The sequence below is a fragment of the Priapulus caudatus genome, unplaced genomic scaffold, assembly GCF_000485595.1.
Source record: "Priapulus caudatus unplaced genomic scaffold, Priapulus_caudatus-5.0.1 Scaffold484, whole genome shotgun sequence".
In the NCBI taxonomy this organism is placed as follows: domain Eukaryota; kingdom Metazoa; phylum Priapulida; class Priapulimorpha; order Priapulimorphida; family Priapulidae; genus Priapulus; species Priapulus caudatus.
Window position 1 is genome coordinate 185984 of NW_014577545.1, and position 18983 is coordinate 204966.

The 18983-nt window shown below is 40.5% G+C and overlaps 1 long non-coding RNA gene across 1 annotated transcript; it reads left to right on the forward strand.

The window, feature by feature from the left end:
• The first annotated feature begins 12291 nt into the window (after positions 1-12291).
• Positions 12292-16209, forward strand: LOC106810895. The gene is made up of 2 exons (XR_001394079.1): positions 12292-12368; positions 16037-16209. It is a non-coding gene; the product is annotated as an uncharacterized LOC106810895 (long non-coding RNA).
• The last annotated feature ends 2774 nt before the right edge of the window (positions 16210-18983 follow it).

Consider the following 18983-nt stretch of genomic DNA (forward strand, 5'->3'; position numbering starts at 1 on the left):
GTTGGACTTTAGAATAACTAATCCATATAGGTTACACTTTGTAACTTGATTAAACATTCACTTCTTGCATCCTGCCAGTTCAGTGATGGTCAACTATTTGACATCGAAGCTGTCTAATAGGCACTAAACAGCCTAATCTAATCTTCGATTTCAACTTTGGGAGACTCTTTCATAATACAATTAATCAGGACCCAAGCGGAACCATGTAAATAGTTCTGAGTTTTTGTGGGACATATATTCTAAGTATTACCAATTTCGACACATACAGGGAGCTATAAAGTCATCCCCCAACGGCTGGAATCTCATTATGTTAATATTCTTAGTCCAGTAATTAAAAAATATATAAGAATAAGTAGGCCAACAGGAATTCTAATAGTGCGATTCAATTAGAGACCTAGAACTATTACTATAACTACTTTTATCTTTTTTAACATGTCCGCAAAGAACAGGCAACTGGTTGCAACCCGGTCATACCTCCCGCCATCTTTAACGAATACATAACCCATATATCCCAGAGTGAAGGAACACCTCATGACATACTACGTGACCTTATCTCAGTAACTCAAATGTATCAAATCATCCCATCACTGGCCATCTAAAGACAGACATTTAAAACGCCTTCTTTGCTCATTCCACAATCTTAGCTTTCACTCTATCTCAATACTTAATAAGTCATACGCACGTCAATATAAAAATCACCCAGATATATGCACCACGCAAACCCATCTGCTGTATCCCATAACACTGGACGTGATATAAAGCTGTTTGTTATTGCGGACTCAGCAAAATATTGCAATGCAGATATTCGTAGTTATATCAGCAATCCTATATACAATCCAAGTCACAGTAATTGTTTAGGCTCCGGCATATGCGCGCACCATTGGGCTAGGAATTTCTTAACCGATGTGTAAAAACGACAAAGTACAATACACACGCCAATTTCATATTCCGACATGCTTCGTTGTTTATCAGAAAAACCGAATAAAGGACGTACGCCAAAATAACCTGAGAACATACCGTAACTCGCTAGAAATCGAACCCCGGGCAACGCCCAGGTAACGAATCCACAACTAATTCTAAATATTCAACTGTCATAGTCAATTAAAAGACATTACATGCTCGTGAGAAAAACGAAAACTAAAGAATAAATACGACTTACTAATTACTGACCTCTATACACAATTCGGGTAGTTGCCAACGGTGAGAAAATGGCTATAAGGATTACCACGTATTAATATAAAATCTAGCCTAGACTAATAAAATGAGAACAGACAATAACCCAACAATTTGCTTTTCTCTAAAAATCCGTTACACAGGCACCGAAAAAGTAAGTACCGATGGCAGCTTGTCCCACCACCTGTGATATAGAGGTGAAAACGCGATGTGACGCGAGTTCCTCTGAGGAACACAAATGGCCAAAAAATCTTTCCAAGTCACTAACCTACATTTAAAATAAAACCTCAATGTATACACGTGAATCAAGCCGACCCGTTGACATAATACACCAGTCAGTACCCACAACTGCTACGTTTATGGTGTTCGAAACATGCGTATTTGTCGTACAAGATGTCATATTTTGGGATACAATAAGTCACAATTTGTATATGTCAGGAGTAGTCCAGCATACGTTTCTGTAATAACAGTTCCTTATCAAGTATAGCTTGTTTATAATTCAGGAAAGCACCTAAGCCTGTAGGTCATAAACTCCTTGTTTCATCACACCCTCCTTTCTTTGCCTGCTTCTTCTGTGGCTCGCTTCAGCCAGTCTTTCTTTTTCTACCACTACCAAAGATATCTTTCACTGCCGTGCCCTTCCTCAATCTCCCACTGTCCTCTCTCCTAGCGAAGATATATAATTATGACCCCTTGTCATTAAAGTCATTCCGTACTAAACCTTCGCTAAACGTGACTCGCGCATAGCGCTAACATCTTCTGTGAAAAATTATATTTGCGAAAAAAAAATTCTGCATCTAAAAGTGAGAGGACGTTATTCAATCAGTAGGCATTCTATCATGAATAAAATTTTCTAATGCTTAGACCGGTCTTAAAAATAGGAAGGACCTTGCCAATATAAGTAACTCCTGCATAACCAGATCATACACAATCTGGCTACGTTAGTCAGTGTTTCGGGCATGCGAATACGCGCACCACCCGTATCTAACCACACGAGCAGTAAATTATCACAGTTTCGTGATCAGAGCATCGAGAAACAATCCACGAATCAATACATACTACATTATACCTGTATAAAAAGCAAGGCGGGTTATCTCAGCCATAGATTTTACTATAATAAATTCGTATCATATAGACCCTTGCATATACTAGGGAAAGCGCTCTAGCACTGTAGGTGCAAAACGACGTCGTTACTATATTTGTTACGGCGCGCAGACACAGTGAACGCGCTTCCTCAGCATGCTAATATATTGTAGCCCTACACTCTTCGCAATGTTCTCTCCGCCCTACATCTAGCTAAAGGGTCACTTACAGTAATAGACGGTTACCCTTTCCTCTACACTCCTAAAAATATCTTCCCTATATAACGCAAACATGCCTGTGCCATCAATTGGTTCTCGCTTGTCACTTCTCCACTCATGTATTACTCCACTTCTTCCTCATAAACTTCATTAGCGCCAAGAGAGATATAGATATGCAACTTTGTCTTTAGTCCGAGACACATCGAACGACCTCCCTGGACCGAAATCTCTCCGAGATAATGTCGCCTCGAATTAAGCTTCCCATATATTTCTGCTTTTGTCCACAAAATTCCGAATAGCATTAACGTGGAATGAGGGTATTTCCTAACATGACTCTATTCTAATATAAAAACGTAAAAGATATACGTTAATCTAAACACATGTACCTTACGCTAAAGTCGAACGAATACGGAACCAGCAAATAGGAATAATTAAGCAATTTCGGCCACATTTCCTGTAACTTTGTTCCGGGCCCTAGTATAGTAAGTTGTTATATCGAGCGATCCCTGTACCTGTCGTTCTGATCGACCATGACCGCGTGCCTGGTGTAGCAAAACAGTTGACTGAGAGCCATTTCCAACCGTTACCCAATCGGCTACTTTCTTAGTGTGTGTCGCGCCAGAACTGATGGCGAGTGTATTTTCCCACAGACCCCAAGAAGAGATTGCGAGTAGAAAGCTGCCGTAAGGGCAATAGAAAAATATGGTTTGCAATTTTAATTTTTATGGTGTCCAAGCGCTTAGTTCGTAACGAGATCACACGAATTAGATATGTCTCTAGTGAAAATCTTCATCACAGCGTGAGTTTTCCTATCATAGATTATCCTACTGGGTATTGGCTTTGAGAACTAAGCAACAGTGTATAAAATTGAGTGTGCGCACCCCTAAGACGAGAGAGTACAGGTTAGTTTGCAAATGAAAAACCTCGCCACTATGGTTCTTCATCCACTCCCCAGCTTCGATCCACATCCCTCGGAGCATATGGGAGCACGGAACATTCTGCGTTTTCGGCCGCGGCTCACAGAACGCTTTAAAAACGTGCGTCCTGGGCCATCCGTTATATGATATCTATCAAAACTAGACACGAGGATAGTATAAGGCAGATTCCCTGAAACCTCGGGCTATCTTCCTGAGCCAGTTAGTCAGCGACTCCAAGGAAACCAACACTCTCCACGTATTCGGCTGGCAACTACTTCTGCACTCCACAAAAAGGCCTATTCGAGATTCACAGCACAGTGGCTTGACCTTAGGACTGGTGTCGTTCCATTGACGTGATCATCCGTTTCATGGCGCATCGAATCTACGCCCTCCAGCGCCCGCCTACTATATTGTGTATCTATGTCGTGGTAAAGGCAAGTTTGCTCTGACAGCAGCGCTCCTCTGCGCATGTCGCGCACATACTGCACATCCCGTAACTGGGCCCCTCACTGAAAAAAAAACGGTAGCTTCTTACAAGGCGCAAAATGCGCAACAAAAGTTACATCTTTCCTTGAAAGATTTATATCGCGAAACAAAACTTCGCAATTTAAAGTGAAAAGGCAGGTAATTCTAACATAGATTTATAATGATAAAATGTTATCTGTACCGATACTAAAGAAATACAAAAGACCTTGCATATAATTATCCTCGCTGCTTATACCATTATACACAACTTGTCTCAGTTAGTGCTGTTCGTGCATGCGTTCATTCTCACACCACACATAATTTTGAATGAAAATCATGATTACCGGCAGTGCGTAATCTCAGCATAGGATTCGTAATAATTCTTATCATCAGACATTGATTATAATTATGCAAAAGCGCCCTACCATCTGTAGGGTCCCAAATAACTTCCTGCTCGTCTATTATCCTCAAGACCACGCCTCAAGGTTAATCATCCTGAATATTGACGCTGCCTCCATCTGTGGCCGCCATGCTAAGTGATGACCTCTCGCGTCACTCTCTTTCTAATCCTAACAGCAATAAGATACTCTCCCTGCCCACGTGACCATTCACACATACGCCGTCAGTCCCATTCCAGGCAGAGCACACACGCTCAGGGCACTCCGCTCAGCAAAAGTCTGATATTTAACTTTATGCGAGCCGGTTTGGGACTTTCATGTTGTCCTGTACCTGACGAGCTTCCCTAAGGAAATATTATCAGCGGCATACAGTGCAACTTGTCTGATTGTAAGCAACTTCCCTGACAATTCTGTTTCTGAGAAAAAGATACTGACGTATCATTGTCGAGAAATGAAACGAGGATAAGTTCTAAACAATTAGATTTCAATGTTGTAACGAGCATATTTTATCCGTAAGACCGTGTCTTAAGCGAATATGCCGAAAGCGAGCGAGCCAAACCTTGCAATATATTAACGCCCGCTGCTTATCAGCTGATCGCCTCCCTAGTCAGTACACAAATCTGGCTAATGTAAATGTTGTTCAGCGTCATCCGTAGTTTCGCTGTCACCTAATCCGAACGAGTTCATATTTTGTGATAAATATCAATTTATTAATGGTCAGAGCGGTTATCCATTACCAGCGCAAATTCGGTAATAAAGTTCAATCAGTAGACCTGGTGATATAATTTATGTAAAGCCGCCCGTAATCATGTAGGGGTCAAAACATCCCTATTTCATCCACTCCCGTCCTTTGCCACCCTCTCGTGGCTGCACAAGGCCGCCTTCTCTTTATATCCACCTGTCCTCAAAACACAATCATTCCCTGTACGCGCGCTTTCCTCATCCTCACCACTCCTCACTTCTCTCTTCAAAGCAGAAGTCCTAATCTTATTAGCACTTAAGCACTTATCTTATCCGTACTGCCCCGCTCCTGAAAGCTTCTCGTGCCGCGGCATTAAACGTTAAAGGCGCAATAAACTTATTACTTATAAGAGAGAATAACCTCTTCTGGTAATATCACATGAACATCATTTGAGACCTGGCAGATCAGAGTTATATGCCTAGGCATCAGAGTACTTTTGACAAATCTAATCATACAACTATATCTGCTCTATGAATCACTATCGATATAACAATAATATCAGTAAGAAGGACCCTCTATGCATATAACCTGTACTCACGGCGGTTTGTCACCGGCACATTCGGCAATACTTTGTAAGAATACCATCCTCACTGCTTCTTTATCTCTCACGTAATATACTACTATATTCACTCACGCTATCGTTTACGTCCGAGTGTTTCACCCAGGCCTCATCGCGTATTTTCCACACCTCAGTCTAGTAATGGAGGAGCGATATTTGGGTAACGTTATCCAAATGTGATTTCATTTATTATGCTTCATACATCATGCGATTAACGATCAAAGCAATCTTACAGCCATAATACGACCGGAGAGAGTACTACTATATTAAATTAATCAGTAATAAACCCCCTCTAGCGTGGATATTTCATGTGAAAAATAGACTGAACATAGAAAAATTGTTGCACCTATGCTCCTTGTAGGGTGACAATCAATAAACCAATGAGCCTAGCGTTCCCTGCACAGAATAATACGATAGCTACGGATCTAGCCCGCCCTCTATTCTAGATCCCTCACATTCAGCCACTCTTAAGCTTTTTTCTAACCTAGCGTACTCCTAAATACTCTACTTCAATCCGGTGCGTTTACACCTTCACGATCCTTGGAATCCCGATTTATTCTCGTAACTTCGCTGTGTACTAAAAACCTCCTTCCACGTCCCTCTCCTCTCTCTTCTCAGCAAGCTATAATATTATCACCTAGACTTATCCGCACATGGCCCTCCTCCGTCTGGGTCAGAAGCATATCGGTGCTCCCTCCTGCCGAGCCAAACTGGGCGCCAATAATCTTCCGAATAAACTATGTTTTGCGCAAAATTAGCTGTCATTTTAAATAGAGAGAGTATTAGCAAGCCCAAGATTTATAATGAATAAAACTTCGATCTAGATGGTATACCCCTCGTCTTAAGAAATATACTCGGGAATTCTAGAGTACCTTCTGCATCTCATTAAGCTTACCCGCTAAGCTTATTATCCATTCAGTACACCCGCAACTCCTCACCATTAAGAGCAGATTAGGTGTATCCTCATGACCGTGTCTATTTTTCTGTCACCCAGATGATTCACTATCGTTCTTGGGATTTAAATAGCATCTATTATGTCAGGAGTCTATTGCTTCCCGTATAACCAGCCATAGATTCGTAATAAAGTAATATGCTCTAACTCAGGTCGGTTGATACGACCTGCTACTGAAATTAATTCATGGGAAACGTCTCTATCCTGTAGGCGGTGCAAAAACTCCTTAATCTCTCTCATTCTAACTCCCCGTGCCCTTGCCCTGCCCCTCTCTTCCTGTGGCATGTGCTCAGCCTCCTTCCTTTTCTACCCACACCTAGATACTTTCCTGTCGCCTTTCTCAATAGTCTTATCCACTCCTCTCTCCTCTCAGCGCAGCTATATATTATCACTTCAGTAGTGCCGTACTGCCCTCTACTTAAATGTGCTATCGCAATGCGCAATTATCTTCCATGAAGCAATTATGTTTTGCGAAACTTATGCATTAAAGTATGAGAGGAGTAATTCTAACATAATTTAATATGAATAATAATTCTATCGTAACTGTCTAAAAATAGGAATAGACCTTGCATATTAATGTAACCGCTCTTATACCATTTCAGTCACACCAATCGGCTACGATTATGTTTGCGCATGCGTATTTCGCACCAAGAAGATCATATTTGGTGAACTTAAAATATGCCATTTTATAGTATGGTCAGGTCATCGTCAGCAAACGATTTCTGGTAAAAATTTTTTCATAACTCTGTGTTTATAAATAGAAAGCGCCCCTTAGCCGTAGTTGCAACACTCCTATTCATAACTCACTCCCGTCCTTTGCCTGCCTCTTCGAGCTCGCTCAAAAGCCTCCTCTCATTTCTATCACCCCTAAAGATCTTCCCTCCGCCTTTCCTCAGTCTTCCGCTCCTCTCCTCATCTCACAAAGTTATATATTAGCATATGACTTAGTCCGTACTACCCTCCAAAACGTGCTTTGCGCCATTAGCGCCAATATCTTCCGTGAAGAATATGTTTTCCAAAAATTATGTATAAAGTGATAGGAGTATCTCAGCATAGATTTCTATAATAAATATCTAAATCAAGTAATGCTGAGAGAGAGAGAGAGAGGAGTGGAAGACTGAGGAAAGGCGGCAGGGAAGATATCTTAGGAGTGGTAGAAAAAGAAGGGGGCTGAGCGAGCCACAGAAGAGGCAGGCCAACGACGGGAGTGCATGAAACAGGAGTTTTGCACCCTACAGGCTAGGACGCTTTCCTAATTATAAACACAGGTCTACTGATAAGAACTTATTACAGAAATCTATGCTGAGATACCTCCTGACCATAATAAATGCATATTCATACCAAAATATGACTCCTCTGGTGCGAAAATACGCATGCGCGAACACACTAACGTAGCCAGATTGTGTATTGAATGGTATATCATATGCAGCGGGTACATTATATGCAAGGTCCTCTTCCTATTTCTTAAGACAGGTCTACAGATATAGTTTTATCATATAAATCTATGCTAGAATACCTCATCTCCACGTTAAATGCATAATTTTCACAAAACAGAATTCTTCACAGAAGATATTGCGCATGCGCGAGCACCGTTTCAGGAGGGCAGTACGGACTAAAGATAAGTGCATAATATATAGCTTGCTGAAAGAGAGAGAGGAGTGGGAGACTGAGGAAAGGCGACAGGGAAGATATCTTAGGAGTGGTAGAAAAAGAAGGCGGTTGAGCAAGCCACAGAAGAGGCTGGCAAAGGACGGGAGTGGATGAAATAGGAGTTTTGCACCCTACATGCTAGGGCGCTTTCCTAATTATAATCACAGGTCTACTGATTAGAATTTATTACAGAAATCTATGCTGAGATACCTCCTGACCATAATAAATGCATATTTATCACAAAATATGACTCCTATGGTGCGAAAATACGCATGCGCGAACACATTAACATAGCCAGATTGTGTACTGACTGGTATAAGCAGCGGGTACATTATATGCAAGGTCCGCTTCCTATTTCTTAAGACCGGTCTACGGATAAAATTTTATCATATAAATCTATGTTAGAATACCTCCTCTCCACTTTAAATGCAGAATTTTCGCAAAACAGAATTCTTCAGGGAAGATATTGCGCATGCACGAGAACCGTTTCTGGAAGGCAGTACGGACTAAAGTCAAGTGCATAATATATAGCTTGCTAAGAGAGAGAGGAGTGGAAGACTGAGGAAAGGCGGCAGGGAAGATATCTTAGGGTGGTAGAAAGAGAAGGAGGCTGAGCGAGCCACAAAAGAGGCAGGCAAAGGAGGGGAGTGGATGAAACAGGAGTTTTGCACCCTACAGGCTAGGGCGCTTTCCTAATTATAAACACAGGTCTACTGATAAGAATTTATTACAGAAATCTATGCTGAGATACCCCCTGACCGTAATCAATGCATATTCATCTCAAAATATGACTCCTCTGGTGCGAAAATACGCATGCGCGAACACACTAACGTAGACAGATTGTGTACTGACTTGGTATATGACACGGGTACCTTACATTGCAGGTTTTCATCTTAATGTAGGTCATTACCTGGAAGTTTTTCTTGAAGTTTTGTGAGGCACGCCGAAATCATAATCAGAGATTGGGTCTTATTTTCGCCTGTAAACAGCGATTAAAAAGCAAAATTGTGGTATTGATTCTCTTTAATTAGTCTAGCAATTATCACATTCAAATATGTACCAAATAGCATTTTTCAGAAACAGAATTTAAAATCATATATATACTTATAGCTCATTGTCCAGCTACCAAAGACGTACGTTGTCTTAGCAGCGAATGTGCAATGTCAAGATCGATGTTTTTTTCTTTTGCTTACTTATTAAACAATATAAGAAAACATAATAATGGTACCAAGGCGTTTTAAAATGTCTGTCTTTTAGATGGCAGTGATGATGATTTGTCTGTTAACTGAGATAGCCGTATGTCGGTGCTTGCCTTCACCATCTGGGATAGGTTTATGTAAATCGTCTAAAGATGGCGCGGCAGGTATACTGCGCTGCAACAGTGCCGTGCTTTGGACCACTGTCAAAAGATAAAAGTAGTGGAATAGTTCACGTCACAATTCTCGCATAGACAATTTCCATGTTAGGCCTACATTCCTATTTTTAATCAACTAATCAGCCCATACACATGAATCCCTACTCATGACATTTAATAGTACCTGTTAGTGTCAAACATGCATAACAAAAATGTCCCAAACTGTATTTACCATGGTTCCGCTGGTCCTGATTTGTCATTATGAAAGAAGTCATCAAAGTCGAAATCGAAATTAGGGCCAGTGCTATAGCAGCTTGTTCAGTGACATCACTGAAAACTGAACGATAGCAAATTGTAACTCAAGTTACAAGTGTAACCTCATAATGACTTAGTCTAATTCTCTAAGTCCAAGGAACAATATCGCGGGATTGGGGAGACAAAGTTGAACAATGCGGATTGCAGTAGAAAAAAGCTTCAACTTTAAAATTAACCAAAGAAGAAGCATAGAATTCAAATATAGAATTGGAATTAAAAAACTGATAATAAAAACTGAAAAAACGGATATATTTACAGACCATAGCCAGGGGGGGTCGGGGGGTTCGAACGAACGCCCCCCCGAAGCCCTCCCCAAGCAAAAATTTTTTTTTTTGAAAATTTGCAAGAATTTTACCTCAGGTCGCTCCATTTTAGTGTAATAATTGCAAAATCTCCATCGTGCGGGAGGGTAACAGTGAACACCCCCCTCCCACACCTCCCCCCGCTCGGTCGCTTGGCTCCCTCACCTGGTCGCTTACGCGCCCGAGCAGGGGCGTGTACAGGGGGGTCCAGGGAGTCCGGACCCCCCTTGCTCGCGCAAGAAAACGCATCTGAGGGGTGTTAATTTTTAAAAATTACCCAGACCCCTTCGCGTGCTCGCAACTATGGGTTACGGTTAGACCCCCCTGGTTACAAATCCTGTACACGCCCCTGCGGCAAATTGCCAACATTAAAAAACGAACCCCCCCCCGAATAGAAAGCTGGCTACGGGCCTGTATTTTATTAAGTGTTTAGCTAAGGCCATGAGAATGAAAAATCCGGTTTACCCTCCACGCCCGCATGCCGCTTTAGTCCGCCCAAAAAAGTCATTATTTACAAAAAATTTCATTATTTGGAAAAAATTCCCTCAATGAAACATAATAGACTAATCACAAGGTGTACTTAGCCTAAACAGCAATTCTGATGGATTTTGACAAGCTTTGGGGCGAGTCCGGATTGTACATTGCCACTTTTCTAACCGCTTAGACATATATCGAAGATGTAACCGAAGATGACGACTTCAAACCGAAAATTCCCGATTGAAAATTCCGAAATTCCAAAAAAAAAAACGATTGTTTATTGTCTGTACTGGTATTTCACTGTATTTCAGCCTGAAAATTAAATAATGAATAATGAATAATGAAACAAAGCCTCATCACTTTTTATAAAATTCCTTGGACGGTAAACCGGATTTTTCATTCTCATGGCCTAGGTATATTAATCTAAATTTCGTTGAAAACTGAAGTTCCAAATGCTAGTAAAATTGGCAGGTGTGATAAGAAAGATGGCATATGTGTCATGTAAAATATCTTTCACCCGCGTTGCGACTGCCACTGGCACTGGCACTGGCACTGGTGCCAGTTATAGTGAAAAAGTGCCAGTGGTTGTGTGTGCCTGTGACTGTGAGTGTGACACAGTGCTAAAACTGCAAGCGTTTGAAATTGAAGAACGGAGTAGTTGGCTATCCCCCTACGGTACGGCTATGCTAGCCTATAGCAAATTATGTTTATAGCCAAAATACAAATCAGTAAACTGACATTATATAATATGTTATCAATGATAATATCAACCTACTTGCCGATTTACACAGTAATACACTGACGACAAGAACCTCACTCGTTCTCAGCTGTGAACTCCGCAAATCTTCTGCTCCGCGTAAACAATCGATAATGGCGCCATCGTGCGGCGTACTCACTACGAGGTGCACACTTGTCTCAGCATGGATAGTGTTTGTGTTACAGCAGTTGTTTCCTGATGACGCTCCTTAATGTTAAAATATAACTGAATCTATGCTACAGAGGTAAGAATTTTTCTTGTATTGGTACGTGTGTTGAGAAATACTCGATGGAATTAGAATAGCTTTGTGGTATATAGTTGAAATTCTACTTTTCTCAAGCTCTACTCCCAGTCGGCAGTCCCACTCTCCAGCCCCTCTTCGAACGTTGTTGACGCACAGACTCGGTTAGGGTAGCGTAGAGTATGATCCGCAGCCGCAGGCACAGTTGGGTGGCAACGCGTAGTAGAATGAGAATGCGGAGTAGCATGATTTCATACAGATACATATAGTTATAGACTATTAGTAAGAGTGAGTGATTCCCATAAGTTCTAGTATTATAACCTATACTATTACTATACTCTATAGTCTATACATATATGATATAATGAGTACCGTATGTGGGTACTATTTAGTATAATTTTTTTTTCTCATTTTATTCACACTGTATTATAAATACATTTAATGCTCAAATCAAAATCAACTTGAACCTTGCATCCTACGTACACCAACGAGGTGTTATATTTGTCGATTCTTGTATACCTAGCAGTGCTCCAGATAATTTTTGGCGTTGATGAGTATTTACTCACCATTTTTTGTATGTATGAGTATCGGCAAGATCCCTATGAGTACTCCTTGTTGGCAGTACTCATCATATTTTCTTCGTATGAGTATCGACCAGAATATTAACATATTTTGCCTTTACAACCTCATTAGTTTAAGAGGTACTCACACAAAACTTGACATAGTGATTGTACACCACCCAAAGACCCTGCCGTTCTTTGGGAGGTGTCCAAACTCCATTCCTATTTCTTAAGACCGGTCTACAGATAAAATTTTATCATATAAATCTATGTTAGAATACCTCCTCTCCACTTTAAATGCAGAATTTTCGCAAAATATAATTCTTCACAGAAGATATTGCGCATGCGCGAGCACCGTTTCAGGAGGTTAGTACGGACTAATGACAAGTGCATAATATATATCTTGCTAAGAGAGAGGAGTGGGAGATTGAGGAAAGGCGGCAGGAAAGATATCTTAGGGGTGGTAGAAAAAGAAAGAGGCTGAGCGAGCCACAGAAGAAGCAGGCAAAGGAGGGGAGTGGATGAAACAGGAGTTTTGCACCCTACAGGCTAGGGCGCTTTCCTAATTATAAACACAGCTCTACTGATAAGAACTTATTACAGAAACCTATGCTGAGATACCTCCTGACCATAATAAATGCATATTCATCCCAAAATATGACTCCTCTGTTACGAAAATACGCATGCCCGAACACACTAACGTAGCCAGATTGTGTACTGACTGGTATATGCAACGGCTACCTTACATGCAAGGTCTTCATCTTAATGTAGGTCATACCTGGAAGATTTTTCTTGAAAGTTTTGTGAGGACAGGCCGAAATCATAATCAGAGATTGGGTCCTTATTTTTCGCCCTGTAAAGAGGATTAAAAAGCAAAATTGTGGTTATTGATTCTCTTTAATTAGTCTAGCAATTATCACATTCAAATATGTACCAAATAGCATTTTCAGAAACAGAATTTAAAATCATATATACTTATAGCTCATTTGTCCAGCTACCAAAGACGTACGTTGTCTTAGCAGCATGTACAATGTCAAGATCGATGTTTTTCTTTTGCTTACTTATTACAAATATAAGAAAACATAATAATGGATACCAAGGCGTTTTAAAATGTCTGTCTTTAGATGGCAGTGATGATGATTTGTCTGTTAACTGAGATAGCCGTATGTCGGTGCCTGCCTTCACCATCTGGGATAGGTTATGTAAATCGTCTAAAGATGGCGCGGCAGGTATGACTGGTGCAACAGTGCCGTGCTTTGGACCACTGTCAAAAAAGATAAAAGTAGTGGAATAGTTCACGTCACAATTCTGCCATAGACAATTCCATGTTAGGCCTACATTCCTATTTTTAATCAACTAATCAGCCCATACACAATGAATCCCCTACTCATGACATTTAATAGTACCTGTTAGTGTCAAACATGCAATAACAAAAATGTCCCAAACTGTATTTACCATGGTTCCGCTGGTCCTGATTTGTCATTATGAAAGAAGTCATCAAAGTCGAAATCGAAATTAGGGCCAGTGCTATTAGCAGCTTGATTCAGTGACATCACTGAAAACTGAAACGATAGCAAATTGTAACTCAAGTTACAAGTGTAACCTCATAATGATTAGTCTAATTCTAAGTCCAAGGAACAATATCAGGGATTGGGAGAGACAAAGTTGAACAATGCGGATTGCAGTAGAAAAAAGCTTCAACTTTAAAATTAACCAAAGAAGAAGGCATAGAATTCCAATATAGAATTGGAATAAAAAAACTGATAATAAAAACTGAAAAAAACGGATATATTTACAGGCCCATAGCCATAGTTGAAAATTATTACTTTTCTCAGGCTCTACTCCCAGTCGGCAGGGCCCACTCTCGCAGCCGCCACTTCGAACGTTGTTGACGACAGACTCGGTTAGGTTAGCGTTTCGTATGCATCCGCAGCCGCAGGCCACAGTTTGGGTGTCAACGCGTAGTTAGAACTGAGATAGGGCGAGTAGCATGATTTCTACAGATACTATAGTTATAGGACTATTAGTAAGCAGTGAGTGATTCCATAAGCTTCTAGCTATTATAAGCCTATACTATTAAGTATACTCTTATAGTTATACATAATATGATAATAATGAGTTACCGTACTGTGGGTACTATTTTAGTTATATTTTTTTTCTCATTTATTCACGACTGTATTAATAATAACATTTAATGCTCAATCATAAATCAACTTGAACGCTTGCATCCTACGTACACCACACGAGGTGTTATATTTGTCGCATTCTTGTATACTAGCAGTCAGCGAAAAAAAACACGGAGCGGCGAGCGATTTCGCTCCCGTCAGCTTTAAAGCGCTCTGGTAACAAAACAATTACGAGAGCCGAAAATTTGGAAGCTACGAGAAAAATCGCTCCCGTGCCGCCCGGCAGGTTACGACGCGTTCTCAACGTAGACGCTAGGGTATCCAACATCTAGAGCTGCCATGAACTCCCTCAACGCATGATTCGCCACACGAACAAAAACTCGCGACAGTCTAAGAAGTCAATGTGTTTTTATAACCGCGTAACAATAAGTTTATATATCGCGCAGGGTTATTGTGGGAAGTTAGGGCACGACCAGTGACACCTGACACGCACGTAATCAAAGCTGTTTCTTGAATTCGTCGACGTAAAAAGTGGACTGTTTTTATTCAGGTAGTTAGTTAGAAGAATGTAAACTGTAATAATACTTAAAGATTCTAGGCACTTGTAACTTTGGATGTTGCGGCAGCATTGATAGATCTATTGCATGGGGGTAACGTGGACTGGGGAAGAGAAAAACGAAAGTAAAACCTTACCCAGAACTCCCCCGACATTCCTAGAGATTGAAACATTATTTTGACCAACTCTAATTAAGTTACATCAAAGAGTTAATGAAGACACTATTTGTCAATGTTGTTTAATTTGTCAAATTTTTATGCGTATGCTGTTTTAATGTCCAATGGTTATCTTTTTATAATATTTTGTTACTCACTGCTAGTAATAAGCTGACCACCAAATGTTTTGTGCGAGGCACCAACTTTCTGAAGTTGGTGTCCTGCCTGTCCACTAGATTTTCAGCTTAAATTCGAACTCTGGCGGTGCCGGGCTCAGACAAAACCGCTTTGCCCGATGGCCCCGATGGCCCGGGCAACCAAAATTCTCCACGGGGCAGGTAGCTTGAAAATTGCACTTCCCTGTTCGGGCAAGCAAGTTTTTTTTATTGAATGGCTAGACATAACGAAATTTGAATAAAAAACCAATGCGAATGAGACAATCAGTGCATGCAGTCATACTTTGTACACAACATGCATACAGCAACATGTAAACCCGGCCTCCGGTATTTTGTCAGCATAGGAATAATTTGTGACCTCGTCGATTTCGCCAAAGCATAATCTTGACTTTTGTTTGGGAAACACCTTTACGATAATTAGACACAATTTCTGGCTTTCTGAGACATTATTAGAGTCAGTGCATCAAAATTATGAAAATTTAACAAAATCATGCTATGAAAAAGTAGCTCTGGCCAAGCTCAAAATAGCTCCCGTAAACAAAATTACGAGAGCTCTTTTTTTCATACAAAATCAAAAAAAGAGCTCTCGTAATAAAAAAAGTATTTTTTTAGGCTGTAGCAGTGCTCCAGATAATTTTTGGCGTTGATGAGTATTTACTCACCATTTTTTTATGTATGAGTATCGGCAAGATCCCTATGAGTACTCCTTGTTGGCAGTACTCATCATATTTTCTTCGTATGAGTATCGACCAGAATATTAACATATGTTGCCTTTACAACCTCATTAGTTAAGAGGTACTCACACAAAAAAATTGACATAGTGATTGTACACCACCCAAAGACCCTGCCTTCTTTGGGAGGTGTCCAAACTCCATGTCAGGTTACGCAGATTAAGTGCAATTTCTTATATTCTAAATCAATGTGATTTAGAGCCGAGCCGATACGGGAGTAGATGGAAGGTTAGCGTACTGATACGATCTGTTTGTTTTCTCATGTACGTATTTATTAAAACACAAGCGTATCTATACGCATACCTTTGAAAATTACATGCGTATTTGTATGAAATTCATGCGTATTTACGCAAATACGCAAGCTTAGCTGGTGCACTGCCTAGATAGATCTTTATCGTAATTACTAGCTTTATTTAACTCGATCATAGTCATATGATTCAGCTGCCCGTTTATGTACTATATTTTTTGTTTTTAGGGGTGGCAGACTTTGATGACCTGAGGGTCTTTCGCCACCCCAGTGCTATATCTATCACATTACATATTGGACCTTTCATCTAATATGTATCGTCGTATACTGAATGTAAATATGTCTTATGCATCTTGAATCTTGAATCTAAGACATGGGCTATTATATGCCTATATAATACCGGCAACGCCTATCGTCTACACTGCTCCAGACTCCAGTACTGTTGCAGTGCACTGTGCAGTGCTGGTGGGTGTTGCCGGTTTCCCAAGGAATGTATATTACTGCTAGTGCTAGTACTATAAACTAGTCGGTGTAGATGTATGGAACTTGGAAGCTAGAGTACGCTCAACGTGGCTATGCGACTGATCAACCAAGCATAGTTCAGCCAAGGATATAAGAGCTCTATTAAAGGGCTGTACTGCACAGTATAAAGTAGTCTGAGTTTCCTCGGACCAATGCCCACACCGACGATTTTGGTGGATTTGGTGTGGGTTAGCTCACTTGACTAACCCACACCAAATCCACCAAAATCGTCGGTGTGGGCATTGGTCAGAGGAAACTCGGACTAAGTATAAAGGAGCTTATAGGAAAATGCTGCTCAATCCTAGTTTGGCTGAGAGGGTCTATGTCCCCCGGGGTACTGCCGGAACGTACCCTGGTACTATCTAATATGCCGAACCGTACCTCGTCTACTCCACTAACGAGTGTAGGGAGTTGCCTACGCCTACTCCCTAAACCCGAACCCAAACCTAACCCTAACCCTAATCCTAACCCTAACCATATCAAATAGTGACCAGGGTACGTTTCGGTATACCGGACCGTACCCAGGGTACGTTCCGGCAGTACCCTGGGGGACATAGACCCTATGAGCCCTAGTTTGTGACCCCTGGATATATAGTTCCATAAATTATGCTAAACTAATCCGTGGTGCTAAACTAGTTGGGCTGAAAATGCAATGCTTGTTGCTGTGCTGCAAAGATTCCCCATGGCGTTCTTTAGTACTTTGCCGTATAGTACTAGTACCATAGTACTTTACCACTATAGTGGTTCAATGGTATACAATACACCTTTATAGTTATACATGTATAGCAAGTCTAAGTTGTACAATACAGCTTCATGCACCTTCCACTGGAAAAAAAACTAGGTGCATCACCAAAGAAATATAAATCGATAACGAATATTTGACTGGCTCCACCAGTTGTTGCTGAAATTATCAAATGTCAAAATTTTAATGATGTGTGCACATTGGTGAAACCAGAGTCATCAGTTAATTTGGGAGTGGGGGGGGGTGCACTCTGTTTTCCACAATAGGACATTTGTGATTATCAGGGCATTAATAGAGTTTTTATATATTAGTATAAGTAGTATTAGTATTTTTATAATAGTTTTCTCAGCTGTTTGCAAGCAAGAGTGAGCCTCATTCTAGCACTAGAGGGTCTAGTTACTCTTTTGAGTTCTAAATACTGTTTAGTGTTTATCCTAAACAAGTTATTGAGCATCAGATCACGTGACATATATATGTATATATATATATATATATATATATATAATTATATATTATATTATATATATATGCACATACTACATCAATCTACAAGCAGTTCAACAATATACCTCTATATTGTAGCAGACACTGTAAACTTGTCAAAGCGATACTGTGTATATTTTGCTGTGACATGTGCAATGTGAGTCATTGTGGAAATACGAGATTTTATATCTATATTAATTCAGAGTTCGCGGAGACTTCTTCATATATGTGGCTCTGGCTCTGAGCTAGATTACAATATAAGGCCAGTCGTGAGTCTGTCGGTCATTGCAGATAACGTGCCCATAGTAGTAATGTCTGTAGGAACTTTCAAAGTAACTTGCATGGTCTGTTTTTTATGTGATACCTTCTTAATCTCGACGTGTTGACAGGATCTGAAAACACTATTTGCAATTCAAGGATATGTAATTCAAGTTGCACTGATCGGATTGTCGTAATGCAACTGCGCGTAGAAGCGGCACCTGCCACCGTAGTCTGCACATCAAAACATATATATACTCGTGCCACGTAGCTATGAGCTGAGTCGATCATACACGCGGCGCTTCATTAGCAAAGCTTGATGAATCTTAACATTAGGATCGCCACATTCTATTGACTTCACAGAGGGTCCATGTTGTCCACGCTCTATTGAACTGCAGGGTGCGAAATTAACGGAGTCCGGAGTCAAATACTCCTGATTTACTGGCCGGACTCCCTGATTTGACATAGCAGGAGTCCGTGTGACTCCCTGAAAATTCTGCCATACTAACTAGTTCGTTCTGGAGCACGGCCTCACGGAATTACTGTATTTTTTCAGCTAATGTCCAAAGCAAATTTGGCAGACGTGCAACTGCATGAATCTTAAAAATAGCACATATATGCGTTATTGTTAATATCTTTATATTTGAATCTCAGACTGCGGACTCCCGTGTTCAAAGTTAATTTCTACCCTGGAACTATAATACTGAATATATATATATATATATTATACAGGGGTAGAAATTAACTTTGAACAAGGGAGTCCGCAGTCTGAGATTCAAAATTAAAGATATTATCAATAACGCATGTGCTTATTTTTAAAGGGA